This window comes from Bubalus bubalis, chromosome 1 (assembly GCF_019923935.1).
Source record: "Bubalus bubalis isolate 160015118507 breed Murrah chromosome 1, NDDB_SH_1, whole genome shotgun sequence".
Classification (NCBI taxonomy): domain Eukaryota; kingdom Metazoa; phylum Chordata; class Mammalia; order Artiodactyla; family Bovidae; genus Bubalus; species Bubalus bubalis.
The window spans coordinates 81,367,238-81,389,164 of NC_059157.1; the positions used below are offsets into that span (position 1 = coordinate 81,367,238).

The 21,927-nt window shown below is 38.5% G+C and overlaps 1 long non-coding RNA gene across 2 annotated transcripts in view; it reads left to right on the plus strand.

Moving 5' to 3' along the window:
• LOC102399450 overlaps positions 1-21,927 on the plus strand; it is a 36,435-nt gene that overhangs the window by 8,640 nt on the left and 5,868 nt on the right. Inside the window, exon 2 of one of the 2 annotated variants that reach the window (XR_006550169.1) lies at positions 8,527-8,563. The exons of the other annotated variant lie outside the window; for it this stretch is intronic. This is a non-coding gene — a long non-coding RNA (uncharacterized LOC102399450). The remainder of the gene's footprint in view (positions 1-8,526; positions 8,564-21,927) is intronic. 2 annotated transcript variants of the gene reach the window in all.

The window sequence follows — 21,927 nt, forward strand, 5'->3', positions numbered from 1 at the left end:
CTAACTTTCCCCTCCTATATTATTTTGAAGTAGTTTCCAGACATATCTTTTCATCCATGAATATTTTATATGGAGTTTTTTTTGTTAAGCAACCATAATACCATTATCATAACTGGAAAAAGGATAATAAGTCTTGAGATATATATATATATACACACACATACACACACACACAATGGAATATTTATTCAGTCATAAAAAAGAGGAAATCATAGCTTTTACAACAACATGGATGGAATGTGAAGTCATTATGCTAAATGAAATAAGTCATATAGAGAAAGACAAATACTGTGTGATCTCACTTATGTGTGGAATCTAAAAAGAGAAAGAGAGAAAACCACTCAGAAAAAGAGATCTGATTTGTGGTCGCTAAAGGCAGAGTGTGCTGCTGCTGCTGCTGCTAAGTTGCTTCAGTTGTGTCTGACTCTGTGCGACCCCATAGACGGCAGCCCACCAGGCTTCCCCGTCCCAGGGATTCTCCAGGCAAGAACACTGGAGTGGGTTGCCATTTCCTTTTCCAATGCATGAAAGTGAAAAGTGAAAGTGAAGTCGCTCAGTCGTGTCCAATTCTAGCGACCTCATGGACTGCAGCCTACCAGGCTCCTCCATCCATGGGATTTTCTAGGCAAAAGTACTGGAGTGGGGTGCCATTGCCTTCTCCGAAGGCAGAGTGTGGGGGAGGGTAAATTGGAAGAAGGTAGTCAAAAGTTCAAACTTCCAGTTATAAATACTAGCAATGTAATGAACAATGTGATGGCCATATTTAATACTGTTGAATGATATATAAAAAGTCATTGTAAGCATAAATTCTTAGAGTTCCATAAGGAGAATTTTTTTTCTTTTCTTCTCTCTTTTCCTTTTATTGCATCTGTATGTGTAGATGGTTGTTAGCTGAACCTTTTGTGGTCATCATTTACGATATATATAAATCAAACTATCATGTTGTATGCTTTAAACTAATACACTGATGTATGTCAATCATTTATCAATAGAACTGGGAAAATATAATAATGATCTAATGTAGCAAATATTCAGTCAGTGCTTAAAGGACCAAGTTACTCATTAATATCAGGTTTTCTTTGTTTGAATCAGTGTTTAAATAAGCTATATAACTGATCTGTTGATAAGTTCCTTTTCTCTCTCCCCACCTTTTCCCTCGGTAGTCTATTTATTGAAAAACAAACTTGATCATTTGTCCTGTATCATTTCCCATTCTGGATTTTGCTAATGAGTTTCATTACTAGTTTCCTCTTTGGTATTTCCTGTGAAGTGATGGTTGGATCATATGTGGTTTTCTTGGTGAAACTGCTTCATAGGGGTTGTGGTGTTCTTCCAACAGAAATTATATTATCTACTTTAGTGACACAGGCAGAAATTGATTGGTCTTGATTTGATCCATTAACGCACTAGAAGTTTTAAAATGATAAACTTCAATTCTGTTGTTGTATCTTATTAACTAGAGTACTGTTATAAAGAAAAACTTCACCAGATCATTTTTTTTGTTTACCCAGCAGTAGAGTTCATACAGGAAAGGTGAGATAAATGCTTGATTGGTTCTCTTTAAAAAAAAAAAAAAAAAGAAGTTTCATAATAATGAGTTTCTCAGCATCTTGTAGCAGTTACCAGTTGTGAAAGTTGCTCAGTCGTGTCTGACTGTTTGCAACCAGATGGACTGTAATTCACTAGGCTCCTCTGTGGGATTTATATCAGTTTGTTGAAAAAACTCTCCCATTCCCCACCCCTACAAACTCAATAGCTTAAAACAATAAAGCACTTATGAATCTTGCCAAGATGGAGAAACAAGGTCCAGATTATCATCCTGCCTAAAATAATTTTTAAAACTATAAAATATATGAGACAACAATTTGTAAGACATTGGACATTACACAACAAAGGACAGTTATCTCTGAGAGACACGAAACAAACAAGGTAAGCTCAGTGGATGTCCCACTGTACTAATGCTGGGGAATTTAGAGGCCACAGCAGAGGAAGGGAAAGCTGAGGCAGATCCCAGCATACTCCCTGAATCGAGGAGTTGCAGGCAAGATTTTAGTGAGTCCAGAGAAACTAGAGTTCAGAGGAGATAGTACTAGAGAAGAGAGAACTGTTCATTGATAGAACTGTGGGAATAAGTAGAGGTATATCCTCAAGTATCAGCTGAGTACTGATCAGTATATGCATGTGAGGAAATTACCTGAGGTTGGAGGAGAATCAACAGAAAAGATTAGAGGCAGCAGTGCCTAGCACTCAGACAGGGCCACAAATAGTGCTTGTTCCCACTAACAGACTAGAAAACCCATAATTTATAAAGTGTTAGGAACAGTGCATGGAAGGGTCTTGTCTCAAATTAGAGATTACATGGCAATGGACTAAGCACTGAACTGATCTCACTTAAGAATCTTAAATTCAAGAGTTTGAAAGGTCACACTATTTTCAGGTCACAAAACTGTAACCCAGAACAAAGTTCAAGAATCCTTTTGGAATGCAGAAAATACCCAATACCCAATAAGACAAAGTTTAGATTATATGGTAGCCAATAAAGTATTACTAAGTATGGAAAGAAGCGAGAGAGTAAGACTTACTATTATGAGGCTATAAGCTACTTAATCAAAACCCATCCAGAATGGACATACCTGTTAGTAAACAAAACCATTAAAACATTTATTATAACTTTATTTCATACATTAAGCAAATTAAGAAGATATATGAAACATTAAAAAGATCCAAACCAACTTTGTAAAATTGCAGTGTGTGAAATGAAAATGTTGAATGTAGTTAATGGTAGGCTGCTGCTGCTGCTGCTGCTAAGGCACTTCAGTCGTGTCCGACTCTGCGCGACCCCATGGACGGCAGCCCACCAGGCTCCTCCGTCCATGGGATTTTCCAGGCAAGAGTACTGGAGTTAGAGACTCTAAAAGAAAAGTTTAGGGATTAATAAACCTGAAGATACCACAATAGAACTATTCAAAATAAAGCACATAAAAAAGAGGGATTTTTTTTTTTTTTTAATGAACAGAGCTGTGAGCTGCAGCACAATTGAAGCAGACTAATCTACACATATTTGTAGTCCCTGAAAGAGAGGACAGAAAGGAAGAGATAGAAAAATTATTTGAAGAAAACCTAAACTAAACTTTCCAGCTTAAATGAAAAACCCAGCTAAAACTTTCCAGATTAAATGAAAACTATAAAGCTACATCTCCAAATATTAAGCACAAGAATCATGAGTAAAAATATATCAAGGTACATCATAATCAAATTGCTCAAAACCAAGGGAATCTTAAAAACAACTACATGAAAAAATGCAAAATACACAGTATATACATGTGACAGCAGATTTCTTGTCAGAAACAGTGCAAGTAAGAAGACAGTGAAGCAAGAACATTAAAGTGCTGAAAAGAAAAAAGTGTCCTTTCTATACACAGTGAGAAATATTTGAAAGATGAAGGTAAAATAAAGACATACAAAAGCTGAAAGATCTCCAGTATACCTACACTGTAAGAGATATTCAGGGAAATCCTTCAGTTAGAGGGAAAATGATGTAAATATGACCAACACTAAGGAATGAATAATTCCAGAAATGGTAAATTCATGGGTAAATAAGTATTTCTTTATTATCTAAATCTTTTAGAAGATAATTGATTATTTAAACAAAAATCATAACAGTACAGTGTTGAGTTTATAACAGACAAGCTATATAACAAAAAATATGATGACCACAATAATGCAAAGGTCAGGCGAGAAGAAGGAGGTACATACTATTGTAAAGTTCTCTTGATATACTTGAAGATGCATATGCTAAAGCAATGGAGTAGGAAATGTAAATCCACTCTAGTATTGCCTGGAAAATTCCATGGACAGGGGAGTCTGGAAGACTACAGTCCATGGGGTTACAAAGATTTGGACACGACTGAGCTTGCATGCAAGGCAAGGATGATAAAGGTATATACAATAAAACTTAAAGCAACCACAAAAATGACAAAGCAGTAAGTTACAGCTAATAAGGAAATAATGGAAATAAAATTTTATAAAATATTTAATTAAATCAAATGAAGGAAGGAAAAGGGAGAAAAAACAGATGAATAAAGTAGAAAAAATATTTAAATCTACCCATACTATCCACATTAAATGCAAATTGTCTAAATACCCCAATTAAAAGGATAAAATTGTCAAATTGGGTTAAAAAATCAAGACCCAACTCGATGCTACCTACAAAAATACACACTTCAAACATAAAGATAGAAATAGCTAAAAGTATAAGAATGGAAAGATATACCATGCTATTAATAATCAAAGAAAGAATTAATAATCAAAGAAAGCCAAACTTGGCTTCCCAGGTGGCACTAATGGTAAAGGACCCACCTGCCAATGAGGGAGACATAAGAGACCCTGGTTCAATCCTTGGATCAGGAGGCTCCCCTGGAGGATGAAATGGCAAACCACTCCCGTATTCTTGCCTGGAGAATCCTATGGACAGAGAAGTCTAGCGGATGTATTCTATGGGGTTGCAAAGAGTCGGACCCAACTGAAGCAACTTAGTATGCATGCATTAATATCATACAAAATAAATTTCAGCACATAGCATTTTACCAGGGTAAAGAATGTCATTTCACAGTGGTAAAATTGGCAATTTATCAAAAGGACAAAACATTCCTAAATGTTTATTCACCAAATAAGAAAGTTTTAAAATACATGAAACAAAATTTATAACTATAAGCAGAACTTGGCAAGTCTACAAGTATATATAGAGAGTTTAATACCATTGTCTTAATAATTAATGTAACGTGTAGATGTAAAATCAGTAATTGTCCTTAGAGTTCAGTGATCTATGGCCTGAGAGTGAAATCCACCCTCTGTCTGTCCCACCTGATTTTGTAAATAATATTTTATTATGTTAACATTCTTTCACTTGTATGTATTGTGGGCTTCTTTTGCATCACAACAGAAGGTGGCTATGGCTGTTTACACACTGTACCAAAATAGTAGTATTTAGGGGAAAAGTTATAGTACTCAGTGCCTATATTTTGTATAGAACGAAAATAAAAACCAACACATCAAACTCTGTGAAACACCACTAAGGCATTACTTAGAGGGAAATTTATAGCACTAAGAGCCAAATAAAGAAAAAAAGAAAGATCTCAGATAAATTAATTTCCACCTTAAGAGTTGCATAACTGTGCCAAAGACTCTATGGCCTGCAAAGCCTAATATTTTTACCATCTTTTTCTTTATTGAAGAGTCTATTAATGCATGACAGAGAAGACTAGGAGAGTATCACTACTTTGACCTAATGGATGTTTATAGACTACTCCATTCAACAGTAACAGAAGACATTCATTTCAGATGCACACAGTACATCTACCAAGAAAGACCATATTTTGAGCCATAAAACAAGTTTCAGTTCAAAAAGATTAAAGTCATACAATGTATATTCTCTGATCATAAATAGAATTAAATGAGGATGATGGATATATCTGTCAAATCGTTCACAGTGGTGGTTTTATGTGTGTACACATATGTCACAATTTACCAAGTTGAACAGGTTAAATATGTGCAGTTTATTGTATATCTGTTATATTTCAATAAAACTGTTTAAAAAATAGGCTTGAAAAGTAATCTGGGCAGTTCAACTTCTCCAGGCTGATCTTTGTTGGTCAGCAGGCAGCTGGCTGGCATGGAATGACCTCAGTCAGCTGAGATGACTTAATTCTTTTACCTGTACTCTCTCATCGACCAGCATGCTAGCCTGGGCCTTTTCATAATACGGTAGGAGGGTGGCACAAAGGAGAAGGCACAGCTGTGTAAGAGAGCAGACAGAAGCATGCTTACTTCTTGAGGCCTAAGACCTGGCACATTGTCCTTTCTGTTGCATTCTGTTGGTCAAAGAGAGTTGGAGGGCCAGTCCAGATTCAAGGGATGGAGGAAAATACTCTCCCTTCTGAGTAGAAGAACTGCAGTCATGTCATAAGGAAAGGAAATAATTGAGGCTGTTTTTTGCAATCAATCTTAGGATCATTATCAACTCATGGGTTTAATCCTATTTGATGTATTTTAGCAGTTGTAGTTATACTGCATTCAAATTGTCTGTATTAGGGCAGTGGGAGCCACCATTTGCTTGGAAGCCCTGCCACATTCTCTAAGTCTGGAAACCACATTTTCCAGATTCCCCTTTCTTGTGTGGTTTTAGGTCAGAGTTTGTCAGTGACAGGAATGCATGCAAAATGTGAAAGTTGAAAATGGAGGCAGAAGCCATTATTTGCAGGAGTTTGCTGTGGCCAGATTCATTGGCTTCACAGATCTGTCCATGAGCTCACACTTCAGAGTCACTGTAGGTAGAGTGACAGCTTCTCAAACTCTTCTACAATTCTTTCTTTTCAAACTGATTTCAGTTTCATGCTGAAGAATTAGAGATGTGATCCTCCAGCTGCTTTCTCAGCTTTTCCACACTCATGTAAATTCAGATTCTTATATTTATATTCCCATAATAATTGTGTGGCTCTTCTCCTAGTTGAATCTAGACTGATAAAGAGGTTCTTCAAGTTGGCCTCTGAGGCCTTTTGATATAATATTGTGTAATCTTTAATAATTCTCTTACTTTCTGGTGTAAAAAGATACTCTAAGTTTACCTTTTATTATTACTGCCCAAGATCTGAAATCAGCCATTTCTTCAAGGACCAGCTATTTTTTTTTTAAGTTACTTAAAATAGTTGCTCTCTGAGTACATGGTTTATTAATAGCTCCTTTCACTATCTGACACTAAGTCATAAAATATTTGCTTATTGTCTGTCTCCTCCTCTAGAATATGTCTAATGGAAACAAGGACTAAGGGGATACCAGTGTATCTCTAGTATATTTTCAGCTACTAAAATGCTTTATTTTCTTAGTCTTATCAAGTGATTTCTTACATTTTCTATTTTACTACTAAATAGCTTGAGCCCCTTTAATGCAGAATTAACTCCTGTACCAGAAATTTGTTTATATTCTTACTTTGTTTATAAAATATATCTCAAAGATTTCTGACATCTGTTTTTTTAAGGCTGTGTGCAATGAAGAAAATGTTGGCAAGATAAGTTTAATTAAAAAATACTATGCAAGGTAACAAGTCAGTTGCTATTTTTTGTCTTTATTACACTGAAATTAATTTGAACATTTACAATTTCAGAAAAAAAACAATCACAGGAAAGTGCCTGTGATATGCAGCCAGGCATTTTTCTTCCAAGGACAAGCCTTGGATTATGTACAATAAGAATCTACTAAACTGGGGCAAAAGTAAGTGTGGCTTTGAGCAAAAATTTGTTGCAATGCAGCTGTCATGTGACACCTAGTAGCTCTGTGGGTTTTGTGGACACAAAAAATAAACAGTGAACTCAGAAATGTATCAGCACAGTAGTGTATTTTATATAAATATGCCAGTGCCAAACATTTGATGCTAACCACAGAGCAAAAAAGTCAGTATGCAGATTAATACACGGTAAAAATTGAAATGTAAATAATCAGAGTCACACCAGTACAAACCACATGTTTTTCATAAAATGTCTCCAATTTGAATACTTAACTGTCAGGCTGCTGCTGCTGCTGCTGCTAAGTCGCTTCAGTCGTGTCCGACTCTGTGCGACCCCATAGACGGCAGCCCACCAGTCTCCCCCGTCCCTGGGATTCTCCAGGCAAGAACACTGGAGTGGGTTGCCATTTCCTTCTCCAATGCATAAAAGTGAAAAGTGAAAGTGAAGTCACTCAGTCGTGTCCGACTCTTCACGACCCCATGGACTGCAGCCTACCAGTCTCCTCTGTCCATGGGATTTTCCAGGCAAGAGTACTGGAGTGGGGTGCCATCACCTTCTCCAACTGTCAGGCTAAGTATCTGTAATTGGAGATTACAGTCTAAAGAAATACAGACTCTCTACTATAAACTCCAGTGATTTGATCGACTGAGATAGAGGAGTACCTATAAATCTCTTGATGTTTTAACAAAAAAATTGTGGTGTTTTAACAGCTAAATTAAGTGTAATTAGAGAGGTCCTTTATGTTTTACCAAGTCAATATGCCTTAATATAAAAATTAAAATGTTGAAATTATATTTGCATTTCCAAAATTCATCAGGTTTTTAAAAACAATTCTTTTCTTTATATTTTTGTATTATTTTATAATGTGCTTATACAGTCTTCAGAGATCCTGTGAATTATTCCTATCTGAATTGTTCAGTTTCAGTGTTTTGTAAAGTAGCAACAGATTGAAAATGGAAAATGTTAACTCTAAATAAATCAGAAACCACTCACAGATTTCTTAAAGCCAAAAAAGTAAACAAGAATGATCTAATTGGTGCTGCCAAGCCAATATCTTAAGTTGTGATCTACAAAATGATACTATTTGGTTAACTACAAGTAAGTTAAAGAGCTAATAGTATTTTTATTCTTTTTATACTATTAATATACTTTATGTCAAACCAGGGAAGGCTATAATAAAAATAATCTATTGATGTATATTAAAAATATATCTATTTTTGATAGCTCAAAATTCATTTCATTGCAGGCCTCGATGGGACAAGGAATAAGGAAAGCAGAGTATGGTAGGTAACAGTAGTCTATTTCCTGTAGCAGCATATGGGAAGAACCAGATTGTAAGTCTTCTGGGCTGGGCTTTCTTCTTAAATAAATACTGTGCTGCGCTATGCTGTGCTAAGTACACACACACTAATTTTCTTCTATCTGTGTTGTCCTGGAAACAAACACCAACATGGAGTTAGAAATGCAAGAGCTATAGTGGAGACCACACATGTGTAAGAGCAAAAGCAGAGGGACCAAAAGTGGCCAAAGAAAGTCTACAACTTACAATGCAAGTCTGACACATGTGAAAGTGAAAGGGGAAGCAAGATCGGGGAGGAAGAGCCTCAGACCACGCTGCAGCTCTGAGAAAGTCTCTGTCAGCCCAGTGGGGAACGCTGGTGCAAAATTGCCCATAGTTTTGAATTGGGAAGAAATTGCGTGCTATGCTAACCTGCTGTGTTTAGTCTCTCCAGGGAGCTGTTTGAAGACCGCTTGGCCTTAATTGGAACCCTGGAGTGTAACCTGAAGGCTCTGCTGTTGGGGGCTGTCAGTTCACTGTCCTTGTGGCAGCTTCTCTCTGTTTTGTAAAAATATTTCTTAATTGAAGTATAGTTGATTTACAATGCTGTGCCAATCTCTGCTGTACAGCAAAGTGACTCAGTTATATACATGCATAAATTGTATTTTTTTAAATATTCTTTTCCATTATGGTTTATCACGGGGCTTCCCTGGTAGCTCAGCTGGTAAAGAATCCGCCTGCAATGCAGGAGACACCAGTTCGATTCCTGGGTTGGGAAGATCCTCTGGAGAAGGAATACGCTTCCCATTCCAGTATCCTTGGGGTTCCCTTGTGGCTCAGCTGGTAAAGAATCTGCCTGCAATGTGGGAGACCTTGATTGGGAAGATCCCCTGGAGAAGGGAAAGGCTACCCACTCCAGTATTCTGGCCTAGAGAATTCCATAGACTGTATAGTCTATGGGGTCACAAAAAGTCAGACACGACTGAGTGACTTTATCTTTTATGGTTTATCACATAATTTTGAATATAGTTCCCTGTTCTATACCGTAGGACCTTGTTTATCCATTCTAAATGTAATAGTTTGCATTTACCAACCCCAAACTCCCAGTCCATGCCTCTTCCTCCCCTCTTCCCCTTGGAAACCAAATTCTGTTCTCTGTGTCTATGAGTCAGTTTCTGTTTTGCAGACAGGTTCATTTGTGCTGTATTTTAAGATTCCACGTGTAAGTGATATCATATGATGTTTGTCTTTTTCTGAGTAACTTCACTTAGTATGATAATCTCTAGTTGCATCCATGTTGCTGCAAATGGCAATGCTTCATTCTTTTTTCTGGCTGAGTAATATTCCATTTATATATATGTACCACATCTTCTTTATCATTTCATCTGTTGACTGGTATTTAGGTTGTTTCCATGTTCTGGCTATTGTGAACAATGGTGCTATGAACATATGAACAAAGGAGTTCCAGAAAAACATCTGCTTCATTGACTATGCTAAAGCCTTTGACTGTGTGGATCACAATAAATTGTGGAAAATTCTTAAAGAGATGGGAGTTCCAGATCATCTTACCTGTCTCCAGGGAAAAGTGTATGTGAGTCAAGAAGCAACAGTTAAAACTGGACTTGGAACAACTGACTGGTTCAAAATTGGGAAAGGAGTACAAGGCTATATATTGTCACCCTGCTTATTTAACTTATAGGCAGAGTACATCATGCAGAATGCTAGGTTGGATGAACCACAAGCTGGAATCAAGATTTCCAGGAGAAATATCTATAACCCCAGATATGAAGATGATACCATTCTAATGGCAGAAATTAAAGAGGAACTAAAGAGCCTCTTAATAAATGTGAAAGGAGAGTAAAATTCAACATTCAGAAAACTAAGGTCATGGCATCCAGTCCCATCACTTCATAGCAAATAGAAGGGGAGAAAGTGGAAATAGTGGCAGATTATATTTTCTTGGGCTCCAAAAATCACTGTGGACAGTGACTGCAGCTGTGAAATTAAAAGACCCTTGCTCCTTGGGAGAAAAGCTATGACAAACCTAGACAGAATATTAAAAAGCAGAGATATCACTTTGCCCATAAAGGTTCATATCGTCAAAGCTATTGTTTTTCCAGTAGTCATGTACAGATGTGAGAGTTGGACCATAAAGAAGGCTGAGCCCTGAAGAATTGATGCTTTCAAATTGTGGTGCTAGAGAAGACTTGTGAGTCCCTTGACTATAAGGAGACCAAACCAGTTTCACTCCTAAAGGAAATCAACCCTGATTATTCATTGGAAAGATTGTTGTTGATGCTGACGCCCTAATACTTTGACCATCTGATGTGAAGATCTGACTCATTGGAAAAGACCCTGATTCTGGGAAAGATTGAGGTCAAAAGAACTGGATGGCAGAAGATGAAATGGTTGAATGGCATCACCTACTCAATGGACTTGAATTTGAACAAGCTCCAGGAGATAATGGAAGACAAAGGAGCTTGGTCCGTGGGATTGCAAAGAGCTGTATACGAATTAGTGACTGAATGACAGCAACAACAACAACAGGTGCCGTGCCATTACAGTTCCAAGGTGGACCATCAAGGTCAAAAAGTGGGCCATGACCCAGTTCCTGGAACTCCCCACCCCTTCCCCCAAATATCTAGAATACTCCTCCCACGCATTAGCCTATAAAATTACCTGCCTGTTTAAAAACTGACAACCGCATATCCTGGTGCTGCTCTCACCTTCTGAGATGGCCTACACTCTGTCTGTGGAGTGTGATTCTAGGTAAGTCCACGTCTTACCTATTACTTTGTCTCTCACTGAATTCTTTCTGCAGTGGGACATCAAGAACCCAGGCTTCATTAAGTCTTGAGACCAGGTATGACCTCAGTTATAAGACTATAGGGTCAAGTCTCAATCTGAGTATCACAGTTTTAGGACAATGTCAAAGAATTAGGAGTCATTTTTAATCTACCAAACAGCCCAATTACCATTCAGTAATTCTTGCATATAAATGACATTCTTAAATATATTTTTTCAGTACCCAAAAGAAAGAAACTTTTTGTTCCTCTCTGTTCTCAGATTAATACTGCTATAGCTATATTACACTGTACCTTATATTATGCTACTGTCTATATTTTAATATATTTAAATATTAAATATAGTTTAATCACCACTTCTAAAGTCTATACTAAGATATTTTATATTTATGCCCAAGTTGTTTTATACCAATATGAATGAAAAGTGAAGGCAGAAATTTCATAAAGCTCATTTTAGTCCTCACTCTTTGCTTCTTTGCCTCCCACTGTTTAAATACTTCCAGTCTCTTTCCTCTTTTAAAACAGATTGAGTGTGCAATTACAAGCATCTCAGCATGCACAGACTTTTTCTCATTATCATTAAATGATAGAATGTAAACCCCAAAGTATTTTGGGAACCACATAGACCAAATTTGGCATTTCACAGGATTGAAATCTAAGGCTCACAGAAGTCTACACAAGCTTGTTCAAATCATGCAAATAATTTATGGATGAACCTAAAGTAACATTGAGGGTTCATTGATCCTCTTTAGTTGTACAAATAGCATATGTATTTTTTGTTGGTATATTTTTCAAATGGAATTTTATTAGAAAACTAAAAAAGTTTTTAAAAATTTTAATTGGAATATAGTTGATTTATAATGTTGTCTTAGCTCCAGAGGTACACAAAATAAATCAGTTATACATATACCTATATCAACTTTAAGATTCTTTTCCATATAGGTCATTACAGAATATTCAGTTGAGTTCCCTGTGCTATGTAGGGAAAACTATTTTTAAATGCCAAATTAACCAATTTCAGAACACCAAGCCATAGAAATGATTGAATTTCCTCTGATTACCTAGTTACATCCTTCCTGTCTCTTAACACAATTCTGGTCACTTTCAGTTCAGTTCAGTTCAGTCGCTCAGTCGTGTCCGACTCTTTGCGACCCCATGAATTGCAGCACGCCAGGCCTCCCTGTCCATCACCATCTCCTGGAGTTCACTCAGACTCATGTCCATCGAGTCAGTGATGCCATCCAGCCATCTCATCCTCTGTCGTCCCCTTCTCCTCCTGCCCCCAATCCCTCCCAGCATCAGACTCTTTTCCAATGAGTCAACTCTTTGCATGAGGTGGCCAAAGTACTGGAGTTTCAGCTTTAGCATCATTCCTTCCAAAGAAATCCCAGGGTTGATCTCCTTCAGAATGGACTGGTTGGATCTCCTTGCAGTCCAAGGGACTCTCAAGAGTCTTCTCCAACACCACAGTTCAAAAGCATCAGTTCTTCGACGCTCAGCCTTCTTCACAGTCCAACTCTCACATCTACACATGACCACAGGAAAAACCATAGCCTTGACTAGACGGACCTTTGTTGGAAAAGTAATGTCTGTGCTTTTGAATATGCTATCTAGGTTGGTCATAACTTTCCTTCCAAGGAGTAAGCGTCTTTTAATTTCATGGCTGCAGTCACCATCTGCAGTGATTTTGGAGCCCCCCAAAATAAAGTCTGACACTGTTTCCCCATCTATTTCCCATGAAGTGATAGGACCAGATGCCATGATCTTCATTTTCTGAATGTTGAGCTTTAAGCCAACTTTTTCACTCTCCACTTTCACTTTCATCAAGAGGCTTTTTAGTTCCTCTTCACTTTCTGCCATAAGGGTGGTGTCATCTGCATATCTGAGGTTCTTGATATTTCTCCCAGCAATCTTGATTCCAGCGTGTGCTTCTTCAATCCAGCGTTTCTCATGATGTACTCTGCATGTAAGTTAAATAAGCAGGGTGACAATATACAGCCTTGACGTACTCTGTTTTCTATTTGGAACCAGTCTGTTGTTCCATGTCCAGTCCTAACTGTTGCCTCCTGAACCACATACAAATTTCTCAAGAGGCAGATCAGGTGGTCTGATATTCCCATCTCCTTCAGAATTTTCCACAGTTTATTGTGATCCACACAGTCAAAGGCTTTGGCATAGTCAATAAAGCAGAAATAGATGTTTTTCTGGAACTCTCTTGCTTTTTCCATGATCCAGCAGATATTGGCAATGGGATCTCTGGTTCCTCTGCCTTTTCTAAAGCCAGCTGGAACATCAGGAAGTTCACGGTTCACATATTGCTGAAGCCTGGCTTGGGTCACTTTAGCCTTATGCAACCACTGACTCTTGACTGTTTACAGGATAATTTCTTGTGGAAGATATTGGGTTGGCCAAAAATTCATTTGGGTTTTTCCGTAACATCTTTGGGAAAAATTTCAATGAATTTTTGGCCAGTTGAATAGAATGCATTTTCCTTCCATAGGAACCTACTGGATGGTTAGTCACTACCTCGGATATCTAGTGGAAAACTAACCCCTCTTAAAGAACCTATAAGAGGCAAATCAACTGTAGATTTCATCTTAACTTATTGGCAAATTTAGTTTTCCTAAGGTTGCTTGCCTGGTTATAGGATACAGGTGATAAATAGCACTTGAGTAGATAAAATTATTACACCAAGGTTTATACTTAATGCATTTATTCATTTAATTGATTTTATAAATAACTAAGAAGCTGAAGTTGAACGGTTCTATGAAGACCTACAAGACCTTTTAGAACTAACACCCAAAAAAAGATGTCCTTTTCATTATAGGGGACTGGAATGCAAAAGTAGGAAGTCAAGAAACACCTGGAGTAACAGGCAAATTTGGCCTTGGAATACGGAATGAAGCAGGGCAAAGTAATAAAGAGTTTTGCCAAAAAAATGCACTGGTCATAACAAACACCCTCTTCCAACAACACAAGAGAAGACTCTACACATGGACATCACCAGATGGTCAACACCGATATCAGAATGATTATGTTCTTTGCAGCCAAAGATGGAGAAGCTCTATACAGTCAACAAAAACAAGACTGGGAGCTGACTGTGGCTCAGATCATGAACTCCTTATTGCCAAATTCAGACTTAAATTGAAGAAAGTTGGGAAAACCACTAGACCATTCAGGTATGACCTAAATCAAATCCCTTATGATTATACAGTGGAAGTGAGAAATAGATTTAAGGGAATAGATCTGATTGACAGAGTGCCTGATGAACTATGGACAGAGGTTCGTGACATTGTACAGGAGACAGGGATCAAGACCATCCCCATGGAAAAGAAATGCAAAAAAGCAAAATGGCTGTCCGGGGAGATCTTACAAGTAGCTGTGAAAAGAAGAGAAGTGAAAAGCAAAGGAGAAAAGGAAAGATATAAGCATCTGAATGCAGAGTTCCAAGGAATAGCAAGTCTTCCTCAGTGAACAATGCAAAGAAATAGAGGAAAACAACAGAATGGGAAAGACTAGAGATCTCTTCAAGAAAATTAGAGATACCAAGGGAATATTTCATGCAAAGATGGGCTCGATAAAGGACAGAAATAGTGTGGACCTAACAGAAGCAGAAGATATCAAGAAGAGGTGGCAAGAATACACAGAAGAACTGTACAAAAAAGATCTTCACGACCCAGATAATCACGATGATGTGATCACTGACCTAGAGCCAGACATCCTGGAATGTGAAGTCCAGTGGGCCTTAGAAAGCATCACTACGAACAAAGCTAGTGGAGATGATGGAATTCCAGTTGAGCTATTTCAAATCCTGAAAGATGATGCTGTGAAAGTGTTGCACTCAATATGCCAGCAAATTTGGAAAACTCAGCAGTGGCAACAGGACTGGAAAAGGTCAGTTTTCATTCCAATCCCAAAGAAAGGCAATGCCAAAGAATGCTCAAACTACCACACAATTGCACTCATCTCACATGCTAGTAAAGTAATGCTCAAAATTCTCCAAGCCAGGCTTCAGCAATATGTGAACCGTGAACTTCCTGATGTTCCAGCTGGCTTTAGAAAAGGCAGAGGAACCAGAGATCCAATTGCCAACATCTGCTGGATCATGGAAAAAGCAAGAGAGTTCCAGAAAAACACCTATTTCTGCTTTATTGACTATGCCAAAGCCTTAGACTGTGTGGATCACAATAGACTGTGGAAAATTCTGAAAGAGATGGGAATACCAGACCACCTGACCTGCCTCTTGAGAAATCTGTGTGCAGGTCAGGGAGCAACAGTTAGGACTGGACATGGAACAACAGACTGGTTCCAAATAGGGAAAGGAGTACGTCAAGGCTGTATATTGTCACCCTGCTTATTTAACTTACATGCAGGGTACATCATGAGAAACGCTGGACTGAAGAAGCACAAGCTGAAATCAAGATTGCTGGGAGAAATATCAAGAACCTCAGATATGCAGATGACACCACCCTTATGGCAGAAAGTGAAGAGGAACTAAAAAGCCTCTTGATGAAGGTGAAAGTGGAGAGTGAAAAAGTTGGCTTAAAGCTCAACATTCAGAAAATGTTGTCCCATCACTTCATGGGAAATAGATGGGGAAACAGTGGAAACAGTGTCAGACTTTATTTTGGGGGGCTCCAAAATCACTGCATATGGTGAGTGCAACCATGAAATTAAAAGATGCTTACTCCTTGGAAGGAAAGTTATGACCAACCTAGATAGCATATTCCAAAGCACAGACATTACTTTTCCAACAAAGGTCCGTCTAGTCAAGGCTATGGTTTTTCCAGTGGTCATGTATGGATGTGAGAGTTGGACTGTGAAGAAGGCTGAGCGTCGAAGAACTGATGCTTTTTTTTTTTTTTTTTCTCTGCAAAATGATTTTATTTCACATTCAGAAAAGGATGTTCTAAATATTACATAATGCAGTGCATTTAGAAGACAATGATGTGAGCAAAGTAAGTATAACTGGAACACATTAAGAGGATGCTCAAACCACAAGCTGTGCACACTTTTCCCTTAAATTACCTTTGTACTAAGAAAAAAAACTACACTAATATGAAGAATATAGATTTTCAATAAAGTAGAACCAGTTATCTTTCAATTCTAAATATAACACAATCTGTACAAGCTGATGATTACTTATAGCAATAATACAAAAAATTCCATCATCCAAAGGTCTCAATGCATTTTCCAATTTTAAAGATTTCTTTAAGCATTATAAAGTTGATTTCTGAATGTTACAGTGACATTGCATAATTAACCTTTTAAATGTCATATAAATTAGGAATAGAGAATGAATGTTAACTTTCATTTTAACAGTTTTTTGCAAATTTTTATAAACAGCTCTGTGTGTGTGCTCAGTTGCTTAGTTGTGTCTGACTCTTTGGCGACCCCATGGATTATAGCCTGCCAGGCTCCTCTGTCCATGGGATTTCCCAAGCAATAATACTGGAGCGCATTGCCATTACCTACACTAGGGGATCTTCCCAACCCAGGGATCCAACCTGTGTCTCTTGTGTCTCCTGCATTGGTAGGTGGATTCTTAAACTGATGCTTTTGAACTGTGGTGTTGGAGAAGACTCCTGAGAGTCCCTTGGACTGCAAGGAGATCCATCCAGTCCATTCTAAAGGAGATCAGTCCTGGGATTTCTTTGGAAGGAATGATGCTAAAGCTGAAACTCCAGTACTTTGGGCACCTCATGCGAAGAGTTGACTCATTGGAAAAGAGTCTGATGCTGGGAGGGATTGGGGGCAGGAGGAGAAGGGGACGACAGAGGATGAGATGGCTGGATGGCATCACTGACTCGATGGACGTGAGTCTGAGTGAACTCCGGGAGTTTGTGATGGACAGGGAGGCCTGGCGTGCTGCGATTCATGGGGTCGCAAAGAGTCAGACTGAACTGAACTGAACTGAAGAGAAATTCAGTTATTATAAGAAATCTCACTCGAAGGAAATGACAAATTCATTCAATCAAGGTAACAAACAACTCTCTCAAATGACCGGATCAAGTTTAAAAAATTTTGACAGTACTTTTCCTGTAGACTATTCTCATCACTGAGGATATAGCACCTACTTTATGAGTTCACTGTCAATCAGCTCTAGGTGTTTTAAGACTGAAAGTATAGACAAAATTCTTTAAAAAGAAGGGCTACTAAGTACCATACACATGCTAGTGTGTCATAGAAGCAGCTGGGTAAAGAGGGACGATGCCAAATTTATAAAAAAGATTATCAAAAGCATCAGTGATGCCTGAATTTTCAGAGAATTGAGCATAAAGTGAAACAATTGACACCTTTTATGTATATCCTTCAGAGTATAATTCTAAATTAATATGACCGCCATACCTTAGGCACCTCTCACACTCATAAAAGCAGAACATATATGACAGATTCTCTTTGTAATGGGTTTGATAGGCTCCCACTACCTAATGTCAGTTGTTTGCTCTAGGGATATTTCCCGATTAGAAAGTACACATATGCATGTACCAGAAAATAAAAATCCCTGTGACTGTATTACCCAGAGATAAATATAAATACCTAAGGGTGGATATATTGTAATTTCCTTTTTTTTTTTCATTTAAAAACATGATGTGAAATAATTTTCATGTCTAAATCCTCTTCTACAGTATATTTTTCTAAAAGTTGTGCAGCATTCAATCCTATGGCTGGTTTGGAAAAATATACTAATTGTTAACCATTTTAATTTTTTTTTTAACTAATAGCAACACTGGGTGAATATTCTAGAAACACATTGGTTGCATACATTCATGAATATTTATTTATGACAGAATCAAAGAAGTGAAATCTCGGGACCAAAAGGTTTGCACATTTTAATGTTTTTATAGCTTATTCCAAAATTGTATCTAGAATCTGTAATTTGTATTGTCTTAGCAATTTGAGATATTCATTCTTCCCATACACTAACATTAAAAAATAGTATCATCTTTACCAGCCAGAAATATTTACCTCACTAATGTTTTAATTTTCCTTTATTTGACTAGAGTGAACTTGTGCTGTGTGCTTGTGTGCACGTGTACTCAGTCATGTCCAACTCTTTGCAAACCATGGACTGTAGTCTGCCAGGCCCCTCTGCCCATGGAATTGTTCAGGCAAGAATACTGGAGGGGGTTGCCATTTCCTACTCCAGCGAGTCTTCCAGACCCAAAGATTGAACCTGTGTCTCTTGCATCTCCTGCATTGGCAGGCAGATTCTTTAATACTGCACGACCTGGGAAACTCTATTGTACTATACTGCAATTTTCTTCTCTCTCCATATTCTCCCCTATTAGAGCTTCTTCTTGAGAATAACTGCCTAGTCTTGCATCCCCTTAGGTCTAGAGCAGAGTGCTCTCACAACCCCTGAGTAGTTTGTACCCAGTAATATGTGTTGAATAAATGAAAGTGACATCATAAAATATAAGTCAAGAAACATAATAGATAGTGAGTATATGTCACCCAGGATTAGAAATTTGTTAAATACACATGCACACAAAAGAACAATTCACACATACATAAGTAATATTAAGAAATTCATTCATTCCCTCATTATAGGAACTCTGTTTGGTACTAACTGGATAAAGGTCAGTCTTAAGTAATGAAAATCTTTAACCTTGGAATTTTTTTACGTGATTTTACTAATTTATGGTCATACACCCAAAACTTGAAGAAGGTGCTTCCAAATCCTTTCAAGCCCACTATGCACCTGCTACAATGAACAGATGAGATGTATTTGTAATTTGAGCGTTCCCTTGCCTGTATTAAATTCTTTGTTAAAACCTCAGAAATTAGATTATCTTGTTATATGATGAATTCTGTTGATTATTCAAATGCTGATTAAAAGACCTAGTTATTGTACAAAATGTAATAAAAATAAATACCCGCAGCTGGGTATTGTTTTTGCTTTGGCTCCATCCCTTCATTCTTTCTGGAGTTATTTCTCCACTGATCTCCAGTAGCATATTGGGCACCTACTGACCTGGGGAGTTTCTCTTTCAGTATCCTATCATTCTGCCTTTTCATACTGTTCATGGGGTTCTCAAGGCAAGAATACTGAAGTGGTTTGCCATTCCCTTCTCCAGTGGACCACATTCTGTCAGATCTCTCCACCATGACCCGCCCATCTTGGGTTGCCCCACAGGCATGGCTTAGTTTCACTGAGTTAGACAAGGCTGTGGTCCTAGTGTGATTAGACTGACTAGTTTTCTGTGAGTATGGTTTCAGTGTGTCTGCCCTCTGATGCCCTCTTGCAACACCTACCGTCTTACTTGGGTTTCTCTTACCTTGGGCATGGGGTATCTCTTCAAGGCTGCTCCAGCAAAGCACAGCTGCTCCTCCTTACCTTGGACGAGGGGTATCTCCTCACCACCGCCCTTCCTGACCTTCAACGTGGGATAGCTCCTCTAGGCCCTCCTGCGCCAGATAATCATGATGGTGTGATCACTGACCTAGAGCCAGACATCCTGGAATGTGAAGTCAGGTGGGCCTTAGAAAGCATCACTACGAACAAAGCTAGTGGAGGTGATGGAATTCCAGTAGAGCTATTTCAAATCCTGAAAGATAATGCTGTGAAAGTGCTGCACTCAATATGCCAGCAAATTTGGAAAACTCAGCAGTGGCCACAGGACTGGAAAAGGTCAGTTTTCATTCCAATCCCAAAGAAAGGCAATGCCAAAGAATGCTCAAACTACCGCACAATTGCACTCATCTCACATGCTAGTAAAGTAATGCTCAAAATTCTCCAAGCCAGGCTTCAGCAATATGTGAACCATGAACTTCCTGATGTTCAAGCTGGTTTTAGAAAAGGCAGAGGAACCAGAGATCCAATTGCCAACATCTGCTGGATCATGGAGAAAGCAAGAGAGTTCCAGAAAAACACCTATTTCTGCTTTATTGACTATGCCAAAGCCTTAGACTGTGTGGATCACAATAGACTGTGGAAAATTCTGAAAGAGATGGGAATACCAGACCACCTGACCTGCCTCTTGAGAAATCTGTGTGCAGGTCAGGGAGCAACAGTTAGGACTGGACATGGAACAACAGACTGGTTCCAAATAGGAAAAGGAGTATGTCAAGGCTGTATATTGTCACCCTGCTTATTTAACTTCTATGCAGAGTACATCATGAGAAACGCTGGACTGGAAGAAGCACAAGCTGGAATCAAGATTGCCAGGAGAAATATCAATAACCTCAGATATGCAGATGACACCACCCTTATGGCAGAAAGTGATAAAGAACTCAAAAGCCTCTTGATGAAGGTGAAAGTGGAGAGTGAAAAAGTTGGCTTAAAGCTCGACATTCAGAAAACGAAGATCATGGCATCTTGTCCCACCACTTCATGGGAAATAGATGGGGAAACAGTGTCAGTCTTTATTTTTTGGGGCTCCAAAATCACTGCAGATGGTGACTGCAGCCATGAGATTAAAAGACGCTTACTCCTTGGAAGGAAAGTTATGACCAACCTAGATAGCATATTCCAAAGCACAGACATTACTTTTCCAACAAAGGTCCGTCTAGTCAAGGCTATGGTTTTTCCAGTGGTCATGTATGGATGTGAGAGTTGGACTGTGAAGAAGGCTGAGCACCAAAGAGTTGATGCTTTTGAACTGTGGTGGTGGAGAAGATTCTTGAGAGTCCCTTGGACTGCAAGGAGATCCAACTAGTCCATTCTGAAGGAGATCAGCCCTGGGATTTCTTTGGAGGGAATGATGCTAAAGCTGAAACTCCAGTACTTTGGCCACCTCATGCAAAGAGTTGACTCATTGGAAAAGAGTCTGATGCTGGGAGGGATTGGGGGCAGGAGGAGAAGGGGACGACAGAGGATGAGATGGCTGGATGGCATCACTGACTCGGTGGACGTGAGACTGGGTGAACTCCGGGAGTTTGTGATGGACAGGGAGGCCTGGTGTGCTGCGATTCATGGGGTCGCAAAGAGGCGGACACGACTGAGTGACTGAACTGAAAGTTCACTGCCCTAAAGACTTTCTAGAGGGAAATCTTCCTAGTTGACAAAGCAGCACACATCAATATGCCTTGTCATCCAGGAAAATTAACCTCTTGCTATTACTTCTGTAGGAACACAGTTCAACTCCCAAACTTGTCCTTTAACTAGAGCCTGAAGTTCAGTCATCAGAGGAGTAAGAGAATAGAAGGTTGCATGACGGAGATTAAAATTTGACTTCCAGTCCAGGATTCCATCACCTGGGTAGGGAGGCTGGGATCTGCAGTTCCCTGTCTGCAGGTTTGGTAAGCAGCTAGCCATTCTGTGCCACATCATGTTTTGTGTTTTGTAATATTTGTGTAGCATTACATGGTACCTTTGAGGATTTTGCTGTACCTGAGTCTTACAAGTGCTTTTATTTCCTTGGTATGTTTTACATTCACTTGCTTTTTATACTTCAAAAGATTTATTTAAAAAGAAAGCTATTAAAACTGTAGTTGGAAAGTCAAAGTGAAATATCCATGAATAGGACTTAACTATAAAAATAAATGTACTCAAAACAAAAATTTGTGCACATGGTAAGGAATGAGAATGCTTTTTATAAAAGGGAAAGGAAGTTGGATG